Genomic DNA, 27,589 nt, shown 5'->3' on the forward strand with positions numbered 1-27,589 from the left:
TTGCATCCTGGGCTATATCAAAAGAGGAGTGGCCTGCAGGTCAAGGGAGGTGATTGTTGTCCTCCTCTGCTCTGCCCTTGTGAGGCCCCACCTGAAGTGCTGCATCCAAGTCTGGGGCCCCAGCACAAGAAGGATGTTGATCTGTTAGAGCAGAACCAGAGGTGGGCCACAAAGATGATCAAGGGGCTGGAGCACCTCTCCTACCAAGAAAGGCTGAGAGAGCTGGGGCTGTTCAGCCTACAGAAGAGAAGGCTCCAGGGTGACCTCACTGCAAACTTTAAGTACTTGAAGGGAACTTATGAAAAAGATGCGGAGCAATTCTTTGCTCCATCAGATGATGACAGGACAAGGGGGAATGGTTTTAAACTAAAAGAGGGGAGATTTAGATTAGAAGTTAGAAGGAAATTATTGACTCAGAGGGTGGTGAGGCACTGGAACAGGTTGCCCAGAGAGGCTATGGATGCCCCATCCCTGGAGGTGTTCAAGACCAGGTTATATGAGGCCCTGATCCCTGCCTATGAGAGGGGGGTTGGAACTAGATGGTCTTCAACGTCCCTTCCAACCTAAGCCATTCTATGATTCTATACATGAAATCTAAAAGCTGTATGTTAGAAAAATCTGTCACAAAGAACATTGGAAAAGATGAAGCCTGCTGACAGACTAGGCACAGATTTACAGGATTATTAAGCAAGCCTTTCCCTCCCCACCACCTCCCATAGTGCCCCCTGCTTTTCTATAGTAATGTTAGCATCATTGATTTTCAAGTGCTTATCAACTGCTTTTTCAAGTGCTTATCAACTGCTTTTCCTTTCTGCATAAGAGTTGTCAAGCTCTGGTAAGACAGTGGAAGAGTAGGATTAGTGAGGAGAAGATGGGGTGTAGAAGTGTTAGTCTGTCTGGGACTGTGCTGCTGGTAATCTCATATCTTTTGTCTGGGGCAGTTCCATGAAGGAAGGGACTCCAAGGGAAGTGGTGACCCAGAAGGATCTGGCTGTCCAGGAAGATGTTAAATAGGTGTTGCAAGAGATGTTAATTTTATTGAGTTTTAACAGTTCGACTTGAACAGGAGTACTGTACCACAGTTAATATTAGTTGAGGGGAAATACATTGATACATGACTGGTCCAGTTCAATGGAGTTCATAGGGTTTTGTAGGCATACCCCTCAGATCACATTAAAAGCTCTGACAATGTAGACTGAATGTAAATAGGTATCATTCAAAATTTGTTTTCTTGAGGAAAGACCTGGGAGCCTATTTTTTTTTTTGTCCATTTGTTCTAGGATTTGAGAAGTTATTTTCAAATGCATTGAATGTACTCTTAGTCAAGAAGAAAATTAAGAATTTAAGTAGTATTGTCAACAATGGAATAGTCACACAGAAAAAAAAATCAGGATACAAATAAGAATGAAGACAAATAAAATACAATAGAAATACATAGAATACAAATACAAGTAGAATACAACAAAAAATTAAAGAATCAGAGCATGGATTTCAAATATGAGAATCCTGCCTGAAGATACAGTTATTTGTTCCTTTTTTTTTTTTTTTTTTTTTTTTTCCCCAGCCAAGCCAAACTCAGTAGAGCAGTACTACAGAAATACAAAGCTCACAAGGTAATTGTGCTGTCAAAGACATCTCAGTATTAAATAACAGAATATATAAGAGCAAAGGTAGAATTTAGACCAATTAAATCTGAGCTGCTTTTTCCTGAAACAGAGCATACTAGGAAGAACAGAGCTATTCCTTTGAAAAGATCACAAAATTGCAGAATGGTTGAGGTTGGAAGGGACCTCTACAGGTCATTTAGTTCAGCCTCCTGTGCTCAAAGCAGAGTCAAATAACTGTGTCAACAACTGTGGAAAGAACCATAACAAAAATATTGGTTGTAGAGAGAAGGGTTAAAATATCATCAGATGGTATAACTACTTTAAAAAGCTCTTTGAAAACACGTTACATGGCCAACTGGTTCATTGGGATACATACATTTCAGGCCAGGGGAACTCAGTCCCCAAAATAACTTTCCTAAATTAGGATAATTTTGTCAGTAGTAGGTTGATGGAAACAATCTTTAGTGCTTTGTCCTTGTTTTCCATTATAGGTAAGCATAAGACAAACTTGTGGTATAGAAAAAGGTGATAATGAAGTAATCACTTGCACGTAACAAGTTAAATGCTAATTATTAGGACATCTCATGTTGTCTTTTTTATCTAAACAAATAGCACATAAATTACTGAAGCTTGACAAATAGTTTAACATTTTTGGCAAACTTTTTAAACTGTTTTAGTTTCAGAATACGTGATAGCACATACGTGGTAGAGGTTTGAATTGGGTTTGTTCTCTTTGATTTTGTCAGCCTGCCTTGCTTCTCTTTTTTACTAGTTTGACATGCTCTCTGTTACTCTAGATAGTGCTCGTATTTCACACCAGCTTCAAGTGCCTTTCTTTCTAATCCTTTTCTCAAGCAGATGTAGCCATCTCTGAAGCTTAGGCAGACTCATAAGATGCAACACAGCCCTTAGTACGTTACTGCTAAATAAAATTATTATGAATCTGACTTATAATGTAATATAGACAGGAGTGAATATTGTATGAGACCTGCATTTTTTTTTATTATTATTATTTTTGGTGAAATTTTTATATGTTTTCTTGTCATAATTAGATGCAACATTTGGACCAAAGAAGGCCAAACATTGTGGAGTGGCTTTTTTTGCTCAAGATTCTTTTATTTTTCTTTAATTAACAAGGTAGCTGTAGAATCAACTCTGTTTTCTGATGTAACAAATATTGCCTTTATATTGTGAAAGTGCTGCACATGTAACACCACTTCCTTGGTTGATGTACACTAACTCTGTTCCATTGTGGAGAACACTAATTTGTTCTGACTGAAAACTTGGCCCACCTTGTACATCAGTTCTTTGCATAACCAGACAAGGGGGCTTTTAGCCATATGTGAGTAACACCCCTATTCACTTCAATGTGAGCTTTGTCTGAGTAATCCTGATTGCAGAATTTTGCCTTCAGGCAGAAAAACCAATTGGATGCATGTAGCTGAGACAGTTAAGAAGAGTTAACATACTGCCTATGAGATGAAATGCTGTGGCACTAGGAGAAAAGAATAGAAGGAAAATTTCCTGAGATCATTTCCTTGGAAAGACTCATGAAGAAGCTTTACGTGAAAACAAGTGTGCCTGACATAAGATAACAAATTCTCTACTGGGGCAAATACATACACTTATGTACACTACTAGAGAATTTATCACAGTGAGCACAAATAAACTTGTCAAAGTTTGTGGGATCTGACAAGATAAAAGGAACAGTCAAAGTAACAATATGTGTAGGGACAAATGTTCATGCAATTTATGTTACTAATTTGATTCAATAAGACAGAATCTGGCACTGCAGGAAAGTTATTTGCTAAAGAGAAATGACATACTTCCTATGGAAGGTCTGCATGATACCCTAACAGTTTTACTCACTGTTTAATCAAAAGTTTTTTGTTTCTTTCTTTTTTTTTTTTTTTTTTTTTTTTTAATTGTTTCAGTAGGTAGTAAAGTCTATTGCTGTGTATTTAGAACAAATTTGCATTGTGGTTCTACACTCTTTCCTTCCTTCCTTCCTTCCTTCCTTCCTTCCTTCCTTCCTTCCTTCCTTCCTTCCTTCCTTCCTTCCTTCCTTCCTTCCTTCCTTCCTTGATACTCTTTTTCTTCCCTTCCCTTCCCTTCCCTTCCCTTCCCTTCCCTTCCCTTCCCTTCCCTTCCCTTCCCTTCCCTTCCCTTCCCTTCCCTTCCCTTCCCTTCCCTTCCCTTCCCTTCCCTTCCCTTCCCTTCCCTTCCCTTCCCTTCCCTTCCCTTCCCTTCCCTTCCCTTCCCTTCCCTTCCCTTCCCTTCCCTTCCCCTTTTTTTCTTCCCTTCCCTTCCCCTTTTTCTTTTCTTTTCTTTTTTCTTTTCTTTTCTTTTCTTTTCTTTTCTTTTCTTTTCTTTTCTTTTCTTTTCTTTTCTTTTCTTTTCTTTTCTTTTCTTTTCTTTTCTTTTCTTTTCTTTTCCTTCTCTTCTCTTCTCTTCTCTTCTCTTCTCTTCTCTTCTCTTCTCTTCTCTTCTCTTCTCTTCTCTTCTCTTCTCTTCTCTTCTCTTCTCTTCTCTTCTCTTCTCTTCTCTTCTCTTCTCTTCTCTTCTCTTCTCTTCTCTTCTCTTCTCTTCTCTTCTCTTCTCTTCTCTTCTCTTCTCTTCTCTTCTCTTCTCTTCTCTTCTCTTTTTCTTTTCTTCTCTTTTCTTTTTCTGTGGATCCTCAGCTGTAAGTGACACTATTGTAATGGCTGCATTTCAAAGACCTCACCTGCTCTGTCATCTCTGAATTTATGTTACACTTCACGGTATCAGCTCTAACGATCTTATTCTCTCGTTCTCTCTTTCCTTTACACCTCTACTCACTTCCTGACACTTGACACAATAAAACACTTTTTCATTTAGAAACTGTATTTAACCCCTTTTCACCAACAGCCTATTTTCTCAAAAAGAAAGAAAAGTAAATCTGTGGGGCACTATAACTTTGATGATTCAGATTTTTGTTCATTCTAAATAAATACATTTATATATTTATTCTAAAGATAGGCTAGCTTTAAACAAGGTACCTGTGCATATCTCTATTCAAAATTCATAAATGAAATGTTGGCCCTTTAACTTTTTTTTTTTTTTTTTTTTTTTTTTTTTTTTTATCAGTCTTTTATAATCATGCTTCATTTCCTGGCAGTTAAGGTAATAAAAGAAAACAGTCACTTTGCTTAAGGCAAGCTTAACCCTTGCATGCAGATCCTTTCGACCAATGGAAAACCTTAAATGTTTATGACTCTGCACATTTTCTTAAATATTAGGGCTTCATTTAAATATACACTAAATGGCAGTGTGAAAAAGCAAGCAAGCAAACAAACAAACAAGAATTTAAAGGGTCCTTGCCTTTATATATATCTTGCAAACAGAGAAACACAACTTACTCATCAGAAATTTTAATAAATATATGAGCAGACTATCTCAAAATATGATTATTGTTCCAACAATAAATTGTTATTTGGAAGAAAAACATCTATGTAAAAGCTTGGTAATAACCATCCACTGAAATTGCATAAAATAAATTCCTTACTTATTCATTTCATTTCGTTTTTGCTTAAGACATTAACAGAAAAAGTTGTCATTCTTTTAAAGTAGTTAAAAATTCTAAGTACTTAGTGAATATTTTGAATGATTAATATTTAGCCTATTCGTTATTCATGTGCTGTTCACTTTAGCTATTTGTGGTTCGTTATTGGTAGAACAGCAAGAACTCTGAAGTCACATAAATATGTATTTTTGAATAGCAAAAGATTATTCTGTAAAGATTCATGCTTTATTTATTTATTTATTTATTTTGAGAAGGAGGATCATGTTCGCATTGTATCCAACCTATATTATTTTCTATTTCATGAATCCACTTGTTTCTGTATTTCTGACTGAGAAAGGACCATAAATATAGTGGAGGAAGTTAAATACAGACTTTACAAATATGGGTACAAACAGATATGTAAAATGCTGTGTCTTCAGTGAACAGATGGACCAAGAAGTTGTTGTGAATCTGGCTAGGAACTATGGTGAATGATATTTCATTAGCCCATATCAGTTACAGATTTGTTGAACAAAATAAGATTCCAGACATTTTTTGAATTACTCTCTTATATAGGTCAAATCACAGTTGTAAGAGCAAATGTTCACAAACAGTCACTGTTCGGGGTGCCCCAGATTTTAAATGCCCAGTCTGAAGCATTTTGGATGGTGAGTGCTTTTGCTGAGTATTTTTCCCTTAGACCCAATCCAAAGGATGTCTCCAAGCTGAGCTTCAGAATACAAAACATCAGAAAGGAACAGTCAGTTTTTGAAAGCCATGTTTCTGCATCATATGATTCCTCTGTTATCATATGGCTGTTAAGTCCTCAGAAAGGTGATCCTTTCTTACTGTGCCAGAGAAGGACTCAGGAAACACTGTCATTAGTGATTGCTTGCTTTGTCACAGACTTCTCTGTGATCTTAGGCAGTTCACTTAACCTGTCTTTGGCACCATTCCTCATTCATTCAATAATAGCAGCTAGCTCTAAAGTGTGCAAAATAAGTGTGGCAGAGCTTTACTTTAGTCAAATAAATTTCAAGAAAAACAAAAAACAACAAAACAGTCAGATACAAGAACTATGCATATCTATAAGCTAGGGCAATATGGCCTGAATCTTGAGTGCTACTGTGATACAAGTAATTAACATTTTCTTCCTGGAATGAAGGCTGTCAACACATTTTTTAATAGATTCCATGAATTAAGTCATGGTTTCAAACAATTTGGTCTGAAGTTGTGCATTAAAACTGTGGTGAGCCATTAAAAGATGACTTACCAACTGTCGGAAGGAAAATAAGAATTAAGAAGGTGAAGTGAGAGAATGCTGTGTGACAGCCACCATAGATTTTCCAGACTGAATGCTCAGATGTCTCTTTACACGTGGACCTGCTGTAAACCTTCAGTGCAGGTACAGAAGTCGCACCTGTGTTTGTAGAAAGAAACTGTTATTTCTCTGTCAGTCTTTTCTTACCACCTATGTAAAAAATTCCAGAAAAAAAAGATTCAGCCTGATGTTAGTGCTAACAGCAATTTTGTTATAGTCATTGCAATAACAGTACTGAAATGGTATCTTTCTGAAAAATGTAATTCATTAAACCTAAAGAGTCTTTTAATGATCAAAACTCTGCTGGTGTTAACTTCCTCTTAGGTAAACAATTAAACTCTAGTTTCAACCATAATCTGAAATGCATCACCTTCTAATTTTTTCATAGAACTAACTCCCACTGCCAGTTCAATGATTCATAAACATTGAAGTGGAAAGCTGTCAGACTGTTGGTATTGGAGAGTAAGGGAAAGGAATATATTGTCCCACACAGAGAAGAAGGGAATTTATCATGGCTTCTTTCTGGAGCTTGGTATAATCTCCTGTAAGCACCACTTTAGCTCTAATAAGCAAGCACACATTCTCTTGTGTGAAAATCAATAATGTCTCACATAGGTGTTAGCAATGTCTGTAAAGTAGGAAATGTACCCAGCTGTAACTATTAAATGCTACTGAAGGAAACCCTCATTTTTCAAAGATACAGGAAATCAGTCTTTTGAAGTGATCATTTCCTTTAACTCTTTTGGTGACTCCTGTTTGTCTTGCCTACTCTGAACAAGTGACAGGGCACCACAATAGATTTAACGTGAGGTATGGAAGGCTGAAAGTAATTCAAAAGGCTATTTTTTTTCTGCAGTAAATAGCCTGTTTGAACCAGATACAAGCTTCTGATGTAACACTGTTTGTCTTCAAGTACCTTCAACAGAGCAAATCTGCTTTTGTTTTGACATTTTGCTGTCAAATTTCCCGAATGCATAATTACAGATATATTATAGAAATATGAGTGCTACAGTCAGGTCTGCTTCCCAGTCATAGATAGATAATTCTATGAATAACAAATCCATTATCACCCTTGCTACTGACAGCAACAATAACAAAATCATTGCATCAGCAAAGGAAACAAATGATGTTAAGACATACAAAGGGAGTATTGTATTGACCCAGCATACAGATAGCAGTACAGATGGATAACCTTTTCTACATATAGTATTCTAGATTCTTTTGGACTGAAACTGGGAATTAATGACTAGCAAAGGTGAAAATCACAGGCCTTCCTACTCGTTTTTACAGCAAATCTGTGGTCAGGTTCCTAGCAGGAACAAAAGAGAAAGATTAAGTCCTTGTCTGTGGTACTCTATTATTTGTGGAAAGTTAACTTGAATTCTTTTGTGTTGAAGAGCTTTCTCTTCACAGTGAATACTTATTTGTTGCAAATCTTCTGACATTTTAATGCAAAGTACTAAAATGAGTTTGCAAATGTGTTTACTGAGATGTGGGCTGGACTGACCTCTGCAAAGTACAAATGGGTGTACACTTGTTACAGAACAACTAATAGCTTCCTAGGTCATCCCAGGTTATTGCAAAGGACTTTCTTGCACAGGGCTTTGGGGTCAGCTCTTTGTTTACTCGAGTCCCATACCGCTCTAAGAATGTTCTAACCCATCTAACAAGTCACCTTATTTAAATCCTAGAGCTCAACCAGGAAATTATTTTATAATTTCAACAAGCAGGATGTTCATGTATCCATACTACAGTTGGTCGTGGTTGATACTGTATCATGGTGCCATACAGGAATTCCATATCAGGTCACTATCCAGAAGGCAGAATAGTTCCAGCTGTGCTATAGTATGCCAAATAAATTATGTAGGGAAAATTCTTAGCAGATACTTATTTCTTGCTCCAATCTATGCAAAACTTTTTAGGACTCTTTTGGTCCTATTGAAGTAATTAAAAAGGAAAACAAATGCATATCACCAGAGAAAATAATTTATTTTCAACTTCTAGCTTCAGTATCTTTCTCTTATCCCTAAATCTTTCAAATACACTATTTTTATTCCACAGCCACTTGGGGTGTAAAGACCTTATTTCTTCCTGTGCAGAAAACAGACTGAAATCAAATCAAGAGGAGATAATTTTTCACACGGTATATATTTAAATTGTGAAACTCCATGTCACAGAACATGGTGGATGTTAAAAAATTACATTAATTCAGATGTCAGCTGGACAAATGCATGAAATAAGACTCTGTTGGTGTTTCTGTAGCATGAAGATATCCCTGAGCTACAAGGGGAAGTATCACTGTAGGCTTGTCCTATTCTTACTCTCTTCCCAGAACATCTTCACCTGGACTTGTCAGAAACATGGTTTTCACTTTGATAATGATGTTCTTGTGTTCTTAATTGTGCAAGTATCCAACAAAGGCTTCATGAACCAAGGTTACAAAAGACAATTTGGATCTTTAGGTAGACTAGAGGTATGAACAATGCCTTAATGTTTTTGCTGTAATAACAGAAATTCCATTTCTCAAATTCAAAAAAATCGTTTGAGACCTTCTTGAGATATTTCTACCTAGAAAGTTTCTAAAACCTCAACATGAATAGTAATCTAATTACAATTAATCAAGCCTTACAGTGTTGTGCCTAATCACTTTTATGTATCTGTGAATTACAATGGCCTGATGGAAGTTAGAGGGAAAAACCCCATGTCACATCAGTTGTTCCAGCATAATTATATAATCCTAGCTGTGCACTTTCATAGCTACCTATGTGTAGATCTACATCTGTCTCTCTGTGTTGCTTTCATGATGTAGGAGGACAGTATCTTCTTCAGAACTGTTCTCATTGTCACTAACAAACTTTGATGATTTACATACCTGCAGAAAATTAAGCACCAGGTAACTGATAAGTAGCAAAATAATTTTTGAGAGGTTACCAAGTAATTCTTCAAGCCAAGGGGAACTCATATGCAGATTTCTGTCACTACCACTCCAAGAGGAGCTCAGCACAGTTCTAGGAAATTGGCTTTTGACATCCTGAAGTTCTGATTACCTGCAGCACAATTCAGATTTAGCTAGTTGACTCTGAAAGCGATATAGTATGGTTACTCGAAGAAAATATGTAGGAGGAAGAATTACGTGTTTTCAGTGATCTTGTAAATCCTCAGTGCTCTGAGTTACAGACCATCATTTGAGTATAGATTTGCTGGTGGCAATTTGTTTATACATGTATGTCAGTCAGGGAGACTGGCGTTCACTGGTGTGCTCTCCATGCTACTTAGCCACTCTTTGAAAAAGGTGCTAACATAGATGAAGCAAAAAGAATCATGGGGAATATCTGTCTTGATCCTAAGCCATGCAAATACATTACTTTCTGAATGGAATTTGGAGTATAGTACACTATAGTGGTCGTGGTTATAGTGTACTATACTATATAGTGTACTATATATATATAGTATATAGTATATATATTGTATATAGTATATATATAGTATAGTACACTCCCAGGGTCCTTGGAGGAGCAGGAAGCATGTCAACAGAACAATGGGGTGTCTGACCATGGTGCACAAGGCCTGTTGAGAAATATTGCTGTGCTCCATCTGAAACTATGAGCAACTACAGAGCTGTAAGTGAAATAGTAGAGCATATTGAACCTGCATAACCTACTTGGCAGTGTCATGAGAAGACATGACCAATCTCAATTATTATTTTTTTTATGCTAATGCAGCAAATGCTTTTATGTATTATCTCCATATCATTTGGCATGTGTTCATCATGGAGAGGATCTCCTCTCAAAAAGACATAAGAGAAGACTGACTTCTTTTGATTTCTGGAAATAAAGGTGTAAACTTGATATATGACGTACAGTAGTTACTGTGTTCCTCAATGACATACTGTCATGCCCGCAGGATCCAAACGATGAACAGGTCCATTATCTGTACATCCTTTCCAGTATGAAAAGTGCTGTTTTCTTAAACACAAGGGAAATCCTACTCGAGAAATTATACTTTGTTTTTCTTCAGTGAGATAGTATCATCTGCAAACCTAAGCATGTATATATATACAGTATATGACAGATGTGTGTGTACATATGTGCATGCACACACTCTATGTGCATGCCAGTTGTAAACATCTGCCTGAATGCCTGAATGAGTGTGTTGACAATGAATTACTCAGGATGGCTTGACTTTTTTTTTTTTTTTTTTTTTTTTTTTTTTTTAGTGTGAATTAACAGCTTCTTGACTTGTTACTACATCAACTGCTAATTAGTTCCTGAGTGTAGTTCAAGGTGTTGGCATTCATTACAAAGCTTTCTGTGGTGGTTTGGATCTTTATCTGCCTCAAAGGCAGAATATTCAGGCAAAAAAGTTCTTCAGTTTATACAAAGCAGATGAGAGCAGGGAAAGGAGAGGTGGGCTGCAAGGTCAGGAATTCAGGCTAAAGACAATGTGTCATCTAGATTTGGCTCCATTAGTGCAAGGTGTGTTTCATTTTAAGTTAGGATGGTGACTTTAACCATCCGGATTAAAGGCAAGTTTAATAGTTAGAATAAAGATAGGGAAATCAGAACTGGGAAGTTCAGGAGATTACTGAACAATGTAGTCTTTCACTTGATTCTGAAAAAAGCTCCGTACTATTGTAGGTGTGATAACAAAGGTGTCATAACCGTAGTAAATATTACCAAGCTAGCAGTAATAAATTGAGAGGATGAAAAATGCAATACTTATATTTAAGAATGGTGAAAAAATTGGTCCATGGGAATCTGTAAGTCTGTAAATTATTCCTTAGTAGTATTAAAGAATTCAGATTAGAATATAAAGGAAAAGATAAATACTTGGAGGCCAAAGGAAAATAAGGCATAAGTCAGCATTGTCTTTCATACTGACTAATATCTGGTTTTCATTGGGTAACAGACTTTTGAGAAAAAGGTGCAGTATAATATATTTCTTCTGAATTTTTCCAATACAAGAACATTTAAAGTAATTCAATTCTGAAATGTCTTAAATACGTATCTCCCAATGAGATTTTAAAATCTTGATTTTATTTAAATCAGTTAATAAAATCAAGTTAGTTTCAGAAACAGGTGATTAAGCATATGCTTTGGATTTTTTTCCAGCTTATTTTTCCTAACCTACTCTTTTCCTTAGTTTATTACCTATGTGTTAAGTCCATCTAGACACAGATATGAAGACTTGAACCATTTATAAATAAAATGTTGGGCTATATCTTCTTTACCAAAAAAAAAAAAAAAAAAAAAAAAAAAAAAAAAAAAAGTTTGGGGTTCATCTAGCTATTCCAAGACAGTCACAGACTAATATCTCATGTGTTTTCATAGCAAAAGAGCTATAAAAGCATTGCCTGAACTGGCTATAGCTCATTTCCGTCTTTTCTCCTCCTCTTGATTTTCAGGAAAAAGACCATATCTTTAAGTACCTGGATCATAAATCAAAACAAAAATAAATTGATACTCCTGCTCATTTCCTAACTGTTTTTTTCCTTCTCTAAACTTGATCTGCCTAGTGCTAGAAAAACCTAGTGCTAGAAAAAGTTTTAGTGTTTTATTAGCAATTGCATTTCTTTGATTTGCAGAAAAGTTATACTACATTTCATTTGGAATACTGCCAGATTTCTTTATTTGGCGGAGCTTTATTTTACAAGAAATATTAATTTGCAAGAGTGCAGCCTGTACAGAAGAATCGATATCTATTGTATACATGTTAATAAGCTACATTAGAGAAAACTTGTTTTCTCTACAAAAGTTTTGAAAAAACAAGTGGCACGGTGCCACCCATAAAGTGGTTGACAGTATAAAAGGTTTTGCATGAAGCATTGTGGAATTGTACATGTGCTGTGCATTCCTTACTGTGGAAATACAGATGATGGGTACTTCTTTACACTTGTAAAGCGTTAACATTTATTTCCTAGCCCAACATATCTTTTTACAGGAGTGTTTCATGGAACAATTACCAGAAAACTTCCTTATGCTGCTCCTCAGCATATTTTTCTCTTCCAATAGGTTTTATATTTTATTACACAGGCACTGTAATAGGAAGTCCCAGACCTGAATTTTGTTGGTAGTTCTAGGTTCTCTGCAGATGACTTGAGCATATTCATCAAAAACAGTGAAGGACAACTGAGACTGGATAAAGGGGATTTTCGAGGCAGTGAGATTTAGCCACAAAATATTAAGATTTTAATCTATGTGTGAAACTAAGAGACTAATGTTAATCCCAGGTATAATATCTGACCTATGCATTTCCCTTCAAACAAAAAACACAAATAGGACTGCTTCATCTTGAAATCAGAAACATTCTGATTTTAATTAATTCATTATTCTGTGAATGACTAATATATGTTTTGCAAGTGTATATACTATACCGTCTTACATATGTAAAGTTTCCAGTGGGTAAAGGAATAAAGAAAATTCTTCATAGACAGTTCCATGTACCTGATATATTGCTTTTTACTTGCTACGGAAAGAGAAGACCTTTTCTTCACAAGATCTCTGCATACACACACACACAAAAAAGAACCTCTTCAGATTGCTGGTCTTCCCATGGCTGCTTCTGCACTGTCTTGTAAGAGCACCCTGTGACTGGCCACTTGTTGCCAAACCACCTGACTGCCCACTTTTCAGGTTGGCCTTAGGGACATTTTCAAAGCCATGTGGCCAAAGTGCTATGGGGAAGGAAACACTGTTGTCACCCCTTCTTGTACGAGACCCCAGCCTGAGGCAGCTGTCACCTGCCCTGCAGAGCAGTGGGGATTACTGTGTGGCCCAGTACACCTGGAAACATGTAGTGCCTTGGAAAAATACCTATGTTTGGAATTTATTTAGCTGCTGGTACTGCCACTATGGTGCTGGGTTGGATCCCCTCCAAACACACTGCCAAGGAATCTCCCCTGAGAGTCAGTGGGACTGACCACAGACAAAGTTGGGAGAGGACCCTTGTTTGGGCAGAACCACACAGCTGCAGGGGCATCATCTCCCTTTTCCTTCAGCCTTGAGTGGTGGCAGGTCCTCCTCAGCCTCCTCACCCTCACACCCCTAGGCCTTCTGCCCTGCATTGACTGGTGACCTCATTCTGCGTTCTCAGGATGAGGCCTGCCACCAGCCAATGCTGGGCTCTGCTCTACAGTGTTGTCTTGACAGGTGACCCCAGTTTGCCTTCTCAGGACAAGGCCTGCCACCAGCCAATGCTGAGCTCTGCTCAACAGTGCTGCGCCCTGACCCAGGCCGGCACCTATTTTATCTCATAGTAGTGGCTGACCACAGGCTTGCAGTGTGTCAGCCAACCTGTCCCCAAACCTAGTAGAGGCATGGTGAGGTGCATCAATTCTGAAATGGTAAGAGGTCTGCCTACAGCCAGGATCCAAACCCAGGGATACACTGATAGAGAAGTTACACAGAATCACAGAATTGTGATTGTCTCCTATCATCCAAACCACTTCCCTATTCTTCCCTCTTCTTTAGTGCCTGGCTGCCATGCTGGCCCAACTTTCCACAAACCAAGTCTGATCTTCTGATTTTGCACCCTTGGAGGTACCTTGATTCTCAAATTCACATTTTTCCCCCCCATAAGCTCCATAAGGTTCTTCCATCTCTTCCAGCCTTGCTGAGGACTCCTATGAGCTCTGATAGTTTTAGGCCAAGCCACAACACTTTCTCTAATATGTTCACATATTGGTGGGTAATTGTGGGATATGTTGGTAGTCCGATCTCCAGTGGGAAAGACCATTGTGTTCCATTAAGGATTCAGGCAGGCTAAGCCTGTGAGGCAGGTACTTGTTATGCTGTTTTATTGTATGCTGCCAGATACAGGTACAGACAGCTCTGTGGAAACTGGAGAAGGCTAATAGCCTAGAGGTCTGGATTCACGTTCTCTCCCTCCTTCCCACATTTTCCTGATAATCAGAAAAGCTGGTAGATAATGGTGAGAGGCAGACAGAATTCCTTACAGGAGACTGCCTGAGGGATCACAAGTGGGGTGCATCTCAAGGACTAGCTGAGATTTCTCAAGGGTGCTGGAAAGGCTTGTGGAATAATCAGCATGTCTGAAGCAACTTGTGCCTAGGTCATGCAACATAGATATAGACAGGGTCCCTCAGCTTGGGGCACTTTTACTTTGATTATGCCTAAGGATGATCGTGGCCCTCAACAGCAAGCTGACAGAACAGTGTTGACAGGGCTAATAAATCCACCCAGTGATGTGTTGTGCTCACACTCTGTGCACCCAGTATTGAGTGCATTGGTCTCATTCTTATTGGTTTATGTTCTCATTACCTCAGTGGTCAGGAAAAAATTACTAATGGAGGTATGTGTAAACAACACTCAAAGAAACGCAGAAAAATCTTTTAGAAGATATAAACAATACTTTCTTGGTGTTCTGTCAAACATGTAGTTGTTCATGAAGACAAAGTACCACTAACTCAGAATCAATGTCCCTTCCTCCCATTTCATTGCTATTAGGGTGTATCATGAGAATATACATAAGACTAATTAGTAGATTTAAGCAACATTTTACATATATCCTATTTGGCTTTTTCTTTAGTGCACTACAAATCCTAATCAGTCACAGAAAATTTATGCAGCAATGAATAAAAAGGTATGTTCAGTAGTTCAAACCGATTCATGCATGATAGGATCCATTTGTTTCATGCTCTAAAAATTCTGTATTAATAACTAAAAACTGTTTCCATTTTTAGACTTCAAGTTACGTAACAGACATTTTCTCTTAAAATATTGTTTGAAATCCACCTTCCTATACAAATGCCAATCGAAACCCCTTTCTTAAAGAAGCAAAACAACTGCAGCTGTAAAATTAATTAAGATAACATGTTAAGGTAAAGTCAGAAAACTGAGGGGAAAACATCATGATTAAAATATGACCATTCACTCTACCGTTCAATGTATAGCAATCACATAAGAGACAAGGTAAACTTTAATTCAGAGTAGATAAGGAGTTTTTACTGCTTAGTAAACCTGGAAGACTGTGGAGTTTGCCCAGCTTGAATAAGAATAAGAAAGTTGGAGAAACTATATGAGATCCAAGCAGTAAAAATTTTTTCAAGGATTGGGTTTCTGTTAAGACTACTTGTATTTCCTGACTTCATTTAGGATGCAAATAAAGGCAGAAATCAATTAGTATAGAGATAAAGAAGGAATAATAGGGAAAATAAGAAAAAAAAAGTTTTTTAAATTATTCAGATTAACTTTACTACATATAAAGAAAATCTGCAAATTATATTTTATGCAAATTATGTTTCCTTTTCCTGTATTTTATACCTACTGAAAGGAAATAAAAACTGTGCAATTTCTGCCCAACTATCCCACATTGCCAAACACAAATGTTCAAAATCACAAATCAAGTTTTTAAATGATGAGATCAGCTAAAAAAATGGCATGATTTTTAAAAGCAATACACCTATTTGTGTGTATGTATGCATGTGCTCTCTTTTAGACTAACCTTCCATTATTTGAGATTTTAACATTCCCAAGCTTTTCCCTCCCCTCCTCCTCCCCTGCCCCCTGCCCCCCACCCCCAAAAAAAAAAAAAAAAAAAGGCAAGGGGGAGCTAAATATTGAGAAACTTGCAATAGAATCACAAATATCGGTGATGTAATGTCTCCCCTGAGTCTTGGTTAATAAAATGCAAACTAGCAATAACATAAAATAAACTCCCAGGACAACAGCAAACCTTGTTCTGCTGTGTTACCACATGGGGCAGACAGTGGGGGGCATGTGAGAGGGTGCACAGTAGAGTACAAAATAAACACAAACTCATTTCATTTGAGGAAAAAAAGCCTTAAACTGATCTGTATTTCATGAGCCTTGAACAATGAGTATGGTCTAAAGACTACAGCAGCACTGGTGATAACTGTTGCTTATTGTAGAGCATATTGCAGGGCAAATGGAAGTCTCAAAATTTTGTTTATTTATTGTCCATCACCAAAGGCAAGCAAGTAGCTAACGCAAGGGTGCTAAGGAGTTTATGGCAGTACTATCAGGGGAGGGAGGGTAAATCTGATCAATTTTTTTTCCTTCCCCAAAATCAAAGGATTAATAGGTATTATTATTATTATTATTATTTATTTTATTTTATTTTATTTTATTTTATTTTATTTTATTTTATTTTATTTTATTTTATTTTATTTTATTTTATTTTATTTTATTTTTTCTGGACATTTACATGCCCACTGATCTTTCCCAGAGAAGCTATGGATGCTCCATTCCTGGAGGTGTTCAAGACAAGGCTGGATGAAGTTCTCAGCAAGCTGTTCTAGTGGGTGGTGAGTGGCATCCTTTCCCATGGCAGGGGGATTGGAACTAGGTGATCTTTAAGGTTCCTTCCAACACGAACTGATTCTATGAAGTTGATCCTTGGGTACCTGTAGAAGTCCTCAAAAAAACCCCCTGTGATCTCTAGTTAAAATCAATGGCAAACTTTCAGCTATAAACATTAGAGTAAAAGTAAATTCCTACTTCAAATAGAAGAAATCTAAAACTTACATAAAAAAGAAAGTGTGTTCCCTTTCCCATCAAAATTAGTGGTTTCACTACAGTTGAGAAGCAAAAGCCAAATCTGAGCAGTTTTTGGTCAGTGCAGATGGTTCTTCAGAATTTCCCAAACCTGTGTTGGCATGTGCTGAATGACTTTACTGCTCAGCAACAGGCACATGAAATGAAATCAGTCATTGCTGCTGCCTGTAGCCATTCATTAGAATACACTGTAGTGCTTTTTAGCCTGATAGAAAATACCAAAGAACTTTAGAAGAAATGGTTACACCTGATTAAATTATTTAAAATCTCTGGAGTTACATCTCTTTTTATGACATTAAATTGACTTACCTGTTAACTTAGGGAGTGTTCAAAATCCTACTAAAATTTTATTGTATTTAAGTTATAGAGGCATCTAGAATGGCACAGTGAATTATGAAGCAGCACAGAGACATACCATTTCTCATTAAAAAGCCTTTACCACAATTAGATAGATCTCAGAAGCATTCTTTCTATCTGTATTGCTGTTCAAATGCCATTTTTACTATTCAAATGTGTCGAGAATTGATTTTAATTTCTGTTACCTTTTCACTGTCATTTCTTCTGGGCTAAGGGACTAGTGGGAGGAGATAAGAAGCAGACAGCAATAGGAGAAGACTATCTTGGTATTCAAGGCTAAATAATCTACTGAATTCTCCAGAAGGGATCTTTTGATTATTTACGTGTATACTGTCCAGATTCCGCTTTTAAAGGGGAAAGTGGGTCTTATTCCTTTTCTCACCATAAATAAATAAATAAATAAATAAATTTATTTATTTATTAATCTGGGAGACTTCTCCCAGAAAATACCAGGAGAATTTAATTCCCTTTAGTGATGTTTCCACAGGGTGGAAAAGCTTTAAAGAAGACAGAACTGTTCCTTTGAAAGTACCCTGAGAACAGAGATTTACTGGGCTAAAAGCATGTGATATACTTCATAGAATCACATGATAAACTTGGTATAAACAATTACTGAGGAAAATGAAAGACTGATTTCATAGCTTTGTGTGTAGGCCTGTCCACTTACCCGTCATGTACAGATGCTTCTGCTATGTCTCCTTTTGGCTGCTTTAGCAGGAATCTTTCTTAAGATTTTCATTAACACTTTATGATAAGATTTGCCTTTCTTCAAAACTTTCTAAAAAATTGAATGTTTATGAAAAATTGAAGTCTATACTTTGACCAGTTTTACTGACGATTTTTGTAATGGCTGCATATACATGTATTTTGTCAGGCTTTTCAAATAATCATTCCAACCAGAAAATAATTTGTTACAATTCACATAGAGTGAGTCTGATTTTATATGTTTGTTTGTTTGTTTTTAGTTTGGTCCCATAGATTTGAATTCTGTCTTGCATAAGGCAGTGAAGATTCACCTTGGTCACATGGTCTAGAGTCAGACTTCTTAGGTATTTCCCACAATCCATCTTCAGTTCCAGGTTAAAATCTGCAAATCATCTTTCAATATTGCCCAAACTTCAGGAGATACACATATAAAATAATTCATTTCAGGTACAAGGACATGGATGTCATTTTAATTTCCTTGTTTTTCGGTGTTAGTCATGGATACTTGCTTATTTGCACACATATAGACAAATATATACACCCTCAAGTAGGCAGATGTAAATATCTGATTTGCATGCATATATCATATATTTGCAAGAATGTATGAAGCATTCATGTCTAAAATAGAAAATCTGGCTCAAGGTATTTTTCCAGTCTGAGAAAGTTTTATTTATTTATTTATTTATTTATTTCACAGATAATTAACATAAAATCTCACAATGACTTTTGACTTAGCTGTCGTTGGTTTACCTTAAGATGTATTTGGTTAGAAGAGATCAATTAAGGAGAATTCTTTACTGCCTTGAAGATAATAAAATCTTTGCATGGCCAACTGCAGGTGGATAACAGTACTTTTTCAGCCCCGTGTCTGGAAGATCAAACATATCTGGCAATGCCTAAAGGGAAGAGAAGTAACTAGAAGGGAATTTGGTAATGGAATCAAAAAGCTAAGTAGCAAAGGACTGTGGAGGCATTGTAAAATAATACCTGAGGTGTGGAGCACAAGGCTTCTAACATTTGGATCAAGGTGACTCAAGTGAATTGTGTCCTTCTGCTATGTACTGAAGGCAACATAGGTGTGATGATAAACCTTTCAGATGGCCAGATTTCAGGTTAAATGCTGCAATGCAATCTCACACAATTTGTTAGACTAGAGAACTTCCATAAAATGTTTACTTGAAAAACACTTAAATCTATAACACTTAAGAAATAAATGTTTATTCAGACTATTTAGTAGGGGGAATGTGCATGTATTTGGGAAAAGAGCCATATTTGTTGGTGTGTGTATAAAGATATTAAGGGAGAAAAAAGTATGTTTATGACTTATTCCCAATCAGCAGCTCAAAATAATTCTTAACGTTAGTTTACCTGATTTTTTTGTTGTTGTTGTTGTTAAACTGAGTGTTTATTTTAAGACATTTTCCTCTGAAGTTATTGAAGCACATCTTTAACCTTTACTCAAAACTAATGGATTTTTATCTTGTAGATGCAGGTGTCTAAATTTGTTTTCTTTGTTTTTAATGAAATTGAGTTGTTGGTGAAAAGCTGTCTTTATTGACAAGCACATTGTTTCACTTTAGATTTGGATTTCTCAGTGTTTTCTTTCCAAGCACACAGTTACTTAATTTGTACAAAATATAAATAGTAAGCCCAGTTACACAAATTCAAAAACATGTATTTGCTATCTATTATTAGTATGTTTCCTTTCTGTTAACACAGGAAATCTCACACAAACAAGTGCACTGATAACTGTGATAAACAAGTTGGTGTAGTGCTTATTTTTTACTGCTTGCAGTCTTGAAGACTGTAAAATATATGTCTACTAGAAAGGGGGGGAGAAAAGAGAAGAAAGAAAAGCAAAAATGACAGATTTTACCTAAATGACGACAAAAAATATGAACTCGGTCCCTGCATGTTCAGAATCAAATTTAAAAACCAGTTAGTGTTATCATTTTTGGTACTGGAACTTAGGTTAACAAAAACAGTGAATGAGCCCCAACCTCAGTTTTCTTATTCTGATTTCAGATACTCATTGAACAAAAATGATCATGTGTGACAGACTAAATTTGTAACAACTGACCATCAATGGCCAAAGTTGGAATTTACCAGTCATAGCGTGGGGGTAATTTTTTTACTTTTTCTGATTTGGTTGAGATTCATTCCAAGAAGAAAATGTTAAGAATGCCCTTCTCAGATTTAACCTTTGTATGGAGTACACCTGAAAGCAGTCCACACCTATGTCACACTTCATACCTTGCCTCTTTTTGTTCTCTAAGTTTGCCTCCCGCTGGGGACAGTGGGACTTTCATTTTCTCATACTTTCTGGGCTGGTTAACTTTTTAAGTTGATGCGATCAACTTAAATACGTGAACTCTTCTTAAGTTTTTGCTCTTATTTTACATTCCCTTCTATTTTTAAATATCGGGGAATATAATAAAAAAACATTATGGACGTTCTTGCAAAGACAAAGAAATACAGGAAGCTTCTCCTCAGCCTCCCTACCCCCTCCCTCATTTTTCAGAAGTCATTTAACTACTGTGAAAGTAAGAGGAAACATCATCAAATTTTAGATCCCCGTAGTGCAAAAATTAGGGATAGCATCAAGTAGATTGTCAGTCTACCCTTAAGCAGAAAGTTCTGTGAAGCACAGAATAAAAATATAGGTCAGACTGCACAGAAAAGATAAGGGAAGTTAGCTAAACAGTGCAATTGGTAGGAAAGTTTTTGACCAAATTTGTGTTTACTAAAAGGTGATGATTTATGAAAACAAACTACACAACAGTTTGCTTAGACACTTCCACTATTTAATTTTAAAGAATAAAATATTGAACATTTGTTCAAACATCTCGTGTTTACATTTAAAAAAACAAAACAACACCTAAGCTGTGGAGGATACTGAGATAAAATTATACTTAAAAGTAAAAAAAAATAAAAATAACCTTTGTTAAAAATGGGAAGAATTAGCAGAGTATTTTGACTAATACAAAATATTCTTGGTGTCTCAAATAATGAAAATGTTAATGAATGGACTTTTTATTTTTTATTTTTATCTTATTTTATTTTATTTTTTGGTCCTGGTTTAGGATGGGTACATTTATCAAAACTGGAAAAAATCAGTAGGGTAAGTGTGTCAGTTTCTTTGCAATTCCCCCTAAAATATTTTCCTAGATTTCAGAATTTCTCTGTAATTATAAAACACAACCCTCCATATGCATAGATAGCTAAATTGCTTGAATAGGTTCTCATCTGATGATCACTGGAAAAACACAGTTTTTTCTCACATACATTTTAAGTATTTCTTTAGAAATTCTCTTTTATAGTGTTAGTCTCTCTTTATATCCGTCTGCTGTACTTTTCCAATTTTAGTATGCTAGCCAGATGCCTGGTTTGGGAACTATCGTTTGCTCAAAATTAAATGTTTATGCCTCAACATTTCAATATTAATAATAATAATAATTATTATTATTATTATTTTGTATACTAAATTTTCAGAAAGAACATATGTTTTTTTTTTCTGAGATCAAATCTTCATCAGAGTTACAAGAATCTATGCACAGAAAACAGTGAGATAGGGCCTTATGACACTGGAGTATCATCCCGCTACTACTGCATTACTATATACTGATTTTGATGGTAGTGTGCTCTCTGAGTCCCAGCAGTTGTTTTTTTGTTTGTTTGTTTGTTTTTTTAAAGCAATCAACATATATTGCAAACATGACTTGTATATTATTTAAGCGATCAGTGTATATTGTAAATATGAGTTAATAATCTTCTTTTAAAACTCTTCATGCATATGGATTATCTTGGTCTGGTTTATTTTCTCTTTCCATAGTCTAGAGAGGTTTGAGAATAGAGAAAGGCTGCTGCTTACCTGCTATGTAAAACAGATTGCAAAACACAGACACTTCATGGGAGAGCAGCGACTTATACTCACAGCAGAACCCCTGCAACATTGTCCATTTACAAGGTGCCTGTTAAGAAATAGCCCTGAACCCACAGAACTTGAAGTTTAAGCAGAGGGCAAAAAAGGAAGATAGGCAGTAAGATAAAGGAGGAGTTTTTCTATTTTACATCTTAGAAGCTGAGTCATAGAAAGATTAAATAACTTGCCCAAGGTTATACAGATGCTTAATGCCTTACACTAAGCTGATCAACCCTCCATTTGTTGTTGTACCCTTCTGTAATAAACAATATTAATCTAGTATGAAAGAAGATGATGTTTCCACATCAGAAAAAAAAGTCCTTTAACTGTATGTTTATGCAATTTTTCTTTCCCTTTCTTTTCTTTTTCTTTCTTTCTTTCTTTCTTTCTTTCTTTCTTTTTCTTTCTTTCTTTCTTTCTTTCTTTCTTTCTTTCTTTCTTTCTTTCTTTCTTTCTTTCTTTCTTTCTTTCTTTCTTTCTTTCTTTCTTTCTTTCTTTCTTTCTCTCTCTCTCTCTCTCTCTCTCTCTCTCTCTCTCTCTCTCTCTCTCTCTTAATGGACTTGCTTTAACCACTTAAAAAACAAAAACAAAACAAAACAAAAAAAAAACAACTAGATGTTAGAGCTCGTCTAATAACCTGGGTCTGACAGAAGAAGCACCCACTATTTCAGAAGCTTTGGTACCCGCCAAAAGCAAAATGCAGGCCATAATTTGTAATAAGAAAACTTTCATGACTCTTGCCAGTAAACTGTGTCTAAATGGAAAGTTCTAGAAACTTATACTTGCTGTTGTGAATATCTGTTACCATCCTAGATGTTCTAGACAAGTTCAGTTGATTTGATTGTACTGTAATCTTTGGCTGCTATCAGAGAGTAACAAATGGAGCATGAAGCAAACAGCTCTAGGAGGGAAAGCACATGGAGATGGCTATGTCTGATGCAGGGAAAGCTGTTTGGGGAGCATGTAAGAAAAGAAAGGGTTTGGGGTTTGTATGTTCTTTGGTGAAAGCCTGTGTATTTTATATATGCATATACATGTATGTATATGCATATATAAAATACATAAAATGTATATAGCTGTATAAAATCTGAGAAGCCAGGAAGACAAGAGAATTGGATGTAGGCTGTTATTATTTTTTATTTCTGTCTGCCAATACCATATCAGTTTGCTCAACCTGTTTATGCTAACAAAAGTGTGTCTGGGAAATACTGAAATAACTTTGAAAAAATACTACCTGCATGAAAACATCATAGTCCTATTCCATAGTTTTGGATCTCTATGCTGTAGCAAGCAAAGTGAATTTTATGGACTACGGAGTATGGAGTACATGGCTTAAAAGGTAGTTCTTGTCTGTAGCACAGTTATAAAATGCTGTCAGATACATGAACTTTTCACCTAAAACTAAAACCTCTTTTCCAGGTTTCATGTGCATTGTTTCCCTGTTCTTCCTGAGACGCTCCTTCTGGTGCTCTAGTTTAGCTTGCCAGAGCTTGCAAAGAACAAGGATGTGGGAATAATGAATTATCCTATTCATTTATTATTCTTGATGAATAGTAAATTATTCTAATAACATTTACTATTCTATTCACTTATTACTGGAAAATAATTAGCCGGGAATAGCTTCTAAGAAGTTTTTCCAAAATTAGACTTTAATAGTTTTACTGTGTTTATCTTCACCTGTATGAAAATATCTTTGTAGCTCTCCCACTTAAGTGTTCCCACCTCCTTCCCCACTCAGACATGTATCCGCTTCCCAAAGCTACTGTATTGTTAAAAATGTTAATCTCCTCCTCTCCCCAAACCCTAGCCTCTTCCTTCACATAGCTGAACTCCCATTTCAGACAGAAATCCTTCCTCTAGTCAGATGCATCTTGTATGTGCTAATGAGAAGTGTAGGTGAGTGGGGGAAAGACCTGAATGAAGATCAAAGAATAGGTGTGTCTGTATGAGAATAGAGGTTATAGGTAAATGAAAGGAGGTGATTATGGAAAGATACATATATGAGTAAAAGAGAGGTGCAGCGTCTGTGCAGGTGGTATATCCAGCTGAGGTTTTAAGGCTGATGGGACTAAGGAGGAGCTATCTATTTGCCTCCATGCAGAGGACTTTGACCAGTACTTACTTATGTGGGGCTGCAGTGTTTGCCTTTACTATATTTCACTCTGTGTTTTGAACTCTCGACTTTCTTTCCTGGTTTCTCCTGGTATTTCAAGTCTCTCAATTTAACAAAAAAGTCGTACCTATGGTAAATCTCCAGATGGCCTTTCTTCTTATCAAGGCAGGAAGAGCTGAACTGTGTTTTGTTGTTTTGCTTTAGAGCTGTTGTGGAGGAGGGCTGCTTTTCTGCCTGCTGCTACCTACCCACACTGAATATTCCTCTATCTCTATATGATTTGCATATGTGACCGAATTCTATATTCATCCAAAATCAATGTTTCATCTTCTCCAGCTTCCTTTCCTTCCTTTTATGGAAAGCAGGAACTTTCCCTCCCTGTCTTTGTAGAAGGAATATAGCTTCTATGAAAGATTTAATATATACAATTCATTGTGAATATCATACCAAATAATACATATGAAAACTTAATGTTACCTTACACCCAGTCTGTCTTCTTATCCAAAGTCTTTTCACTTGACAGTATAATTATTATTGATATAAGTAGTATAGATGTGGCTGACTGCCTAGTGCATGACCACTTGTATATTTAAATTGGATTTGATTTTGGATCCCACTCACTTCCCAACCAGTTTGGTACGAGAACATCCATTACTGTTTTTAATTCTGGGTGTCTGTGCTGTAAATTCAGGGTATACTCTTGCAGCAGCTACAAATATCCTTTGTCATGATGTTGAACTTTGGAGTACAAGAGTAGTAAGCCCAGAAGAGCTACTGCACTAGCTTGTACCTTGGCTCCATCTAGTACTGCATCATGTCTCTGACAGGCCTAGCAGAAACTACTTGGGGAGCAAGATGAGAAACCAGTCAAGGTACAGAATATTTATTTTCCTGGTCTGTCTTCCCAGCTCACAGCAAACAATGGCTTAATTTAACCACCAAACGTTAAATTGTTATGTTTGCTATCCAAACATTCCAGTAGGTGAGCTCTTAAGCACCTACAGAGCTTTAAAACACTTCCCCCAGGTTGTGCCCTAAGAGGATCATGAAGTTTCATCTCCCTTGGCTTTCCCAGGATCTTTGGATTTTCTCAGGTTCCTCTCAAGAAGCATGCCCTGTGAATGTGTGTTCCTGATTCAGTCTAGTTGAAAATATCCGAGGAAGAAACAGTCTCTTAATGAAACTCAGGATGGCATTAGTTTTCATGAATGTGAACAGGGAAAAAAAAAGTCTTATGAAAAAGGTAAATTTGAAGAATCTTTTTAGTGGCTATTGGTCTGGTCCATTCCTTTTTAAGAGTGCCATAGAAGCATTATAGAATGAAAAATAGGTAACTTATAATTAATAATGGTTATTTTACTAGACAAATCACTGTTTTCTTAAGGGATTCCAGTGCCCCATTTGACTCATTCCCTTGTTGGAATTGCAGAAATAAAAAATAAAATAAAAACATTAAGAATTAAATCAAGGTTTACTGGGATATGTACCTATTTTATATTAGCTGCCAAATGTAGGATAGAATGTGTAACGTGAAATACAAGGGGGAGAATGTTATCTGCATTGACAAATCTTGTTGGTGGGAGTGTTTCTCTGCCCCAGTACTCATATTGCAAAACTTTCTTGTTTGCACATACATCCTCTACATTTTAAGAGTTGCTTTAGGCTGTAAAGAGAGAAAAATAAGTTAACAAGTCAAAGGTTGTAATGCTTCCAATCCTTTGTCTGGGCAGGTTGATAGAGATGGTGAGAGATGTGTAGATTTGATTTGTATGGCATGTAAAATGGTCTTGAGATGATAAGTGAAAGGAATCCTGTATGCAGTCCTGTCACTGTCAAATAGAACCAGTTGGGACAGGGTGAGTGTCTTTTTTGACATTGCAAAAGAAAGAAAAAAAAAAGATTGAAAATAGATTGCACTTATCTAATATCACTAATGAAACCACAGTGATGTCAGTTCTGATCAAACTGTAATCGGAGTTGCTGATTGTGTGATAACATGCTTCCTTTTTACGTGTTTTCTACACGTTTGCAGTGGAAAAGGCCATAAATGATTAACTGTGGGTGAGTGGAAATAGTGAAGAAAAAAATAACTTTGCCACAACAACAACAAACGAGAGAAGGAGAGGACTTCAGAGTGAATGCAGAAGGGAGGAGGAGAAGAGAATTCTGAGTATTATTAAACATGTGAAAGAAGACTCATTTACTTTATAAGAAGTAGATCACTCACACAGACACATTCACAACTTTGTGGTCATTGAAATTTGCGTAAGTGCTATTAATCAGCTCACCACAGATTATCATAGCTATTTCTTTGGAAATGACACTTAAATTTAAACCTAGTGTTAAAAGGGAAAGCAGTAAAAGCATGAATCAAACAATAAGAAAACCCACAGCACTTTGTAACAAGTTTGCTTAAATCCCTTTGGATCAGATTCTGCCACCTTTACTGAAAGTGAATTGAACCTTACTCAGTAAAAAGTCCTTTCTGAAGCCAGTGGGGTCAGAAGAGCAAATATGGTTCAACGATAGTAAAACCCAGCAAAATATCTCTTTTAAGCATACCTACAGTCAGGAGTCTGTAAAAAGTTATTGCCTATTGCCCAGTATCCTGTTTGCTAGGCACAGAATAAAGTATTACCCAGGGGTAGATTTACTTAGGGTGGATAGCCTCTCCCATTAGCACCACCTGTATAGTTCATGCACTTTGTGTCACCTGACTTGATTGCAGCAGCATTTCTATGTCGCTGCTCCCATTCGTGGCATTGACTGGATATGTCCCTATTATTGTGCAGAGCCAGGACATCCTTATGCTGATTAACAATGCCCATTGTTAATTATGACAACTGAACAACTGACTAGCTAAGGAAGTGTCTGCAGAGGAGTGTTCCCTATGACAGAGAAACCTGGGCAGGCTCTCCAGGAATTCATATGGTGTTGCACAAATACATGCCCAGAAATAGAGCTAATTACCTGTTGGTGAGTCTCTTTCACAGGTTATTCTGGAGTTTTTATTTTCAAAGCAAACTTATTTGGAGCTCTCTGCGTCATACAGTACTGAGTGGCATTGACGCTGATAAGACTACATATGAATTCAGATATGTTTTGCCATGAGAAAGAATATTAGCAAGAGATTCATGCAAGATATAAAACTTTAACTCCATTGATTAAATTGATGGGTTAAAAGGCAAAATACATAACCTTTAACTTTTTCACTTTCTTTTTAATTGAAGGAAAGGCATTCCAAACACTACCTAATTTTGTAATAAATATTTCAGAAAATAACAAATACCTATGACGTGACAACAGAATATATCTTTCCGTGTTAAAATCAGATTTTATTATATTTAGACTCCTAGTATCTATTGGTGGATAACTTTTGAAAACAGGGACCATTCTGGAATTCAGAGGGATTTCATCCACCTACAGTTTGAAAATACTCGTCCCCAAAATAATCAAATTAAAGAATCTAACCTATTTGGATGGTGTTTCCCAAATTAATACTTCCA

This window comes from Aythya ferina (genome assembly GCF_964211825.1).
Source record: "Aythya ferina genome assembly, chromosome: 2".
NCBI lineage: Eukaryota > Metazoa > Chordata > Aves > Anseriformes > Anatidae > Aythya > Aythya ferina.